Here is a 1,012-nt window from a genome sequence, read left to right as displayed (position 1 = left end):
AATCATCCAACCTGCAAGGACAACAATTTTCTTTGTGAAAGAATAATGTATTGTATAAATGTTCTTCCTTAAAATACAAGGGGCATAAGAATACACACCCCTCTACATGATTTTTTATTCCTCTTTTTAGTCAACTTTAGCATGGGTTTATAAACTTATGAGCACAGCTGTATAATATGCTGTGGAAAAATGACAATCAATCAGTCACCATTAAACAATTAAACAAACATGCTTTTCGGACATGCTAACTTTTTGGGACAGTTAGATTAGAGGATTCAAACCCTTCTCCTTTCTGTGCATGCACTAACACCATTAGTCTATGTTATCAGAATCCAGACAGCCTACAGGATCCCTTTTAGCTCTTATCTAATTCTGAGGTTTTCTCAAAAAGTTGTCGAGTTCTAGCCTGACGAGCCAGGATGCGTCTAGATTTCTAGGCTAGTCAAGTTCCTTAAATGACCTGCAATTTCACTAAGCAAATATGCACCAGTTAGAGGTGTTGGCATGGCATATGACAAGTTAGTTATTTATTTATGAATAAACAGTTGAACCCTGAACCTTGAACGGCCTTCTATAATTCAACACTGGCTTCAGGTCAGTCAGTAGAGCATTGATTTGACAATGTTTCTTGCAAAGTAAAGTATACCTCTGAGCTGATCGAACACTTGTTGATTACTTACTGTAGGTTTATGGGTTAAGGATAGTTAAACCCACACTGAAAACCCACACTGCTAAACACAAATGGGGAATTGGCATTTAGCAATTACACTAAACACATCTCCCAGAAAATCTAAAAAAAGTATTCTCTCACCAATAACAATTTTAAATCTACATTAAAAACCTTTTTACTTTCTTGTGCCATACATCGCTGTAGTTTATTGATTTCATTGATCAATTCTTTCATTTAAATGTTCTTTTCTTTACGGTATATTTGTGGCTGGTTTGCCACGGGACAGGGAGTGAGAGAGATGTGGGAGAGAGAGATAGTTTGGAATCAGGAAATGACCTTGAG

The sequence above is a fragment of the Alosa sapidissima genome, chromosome 12, assembly GCF_018492685.1.
Source record: "Alosa sapidissima isolate fAloSap1 chromosome 12, fAloSap1.pri, whole genome shotgun sequence".
In the NCBI taxonomy this organism is placed as follows: Eukaryota; Metazoa; Chordata; class Actinopteri; order Clupeiformes; family Clupeidae; genus Alosa; species Alosa sapidissima.
Note: the sequence above shows the minus strand (reverse complement) of the source record.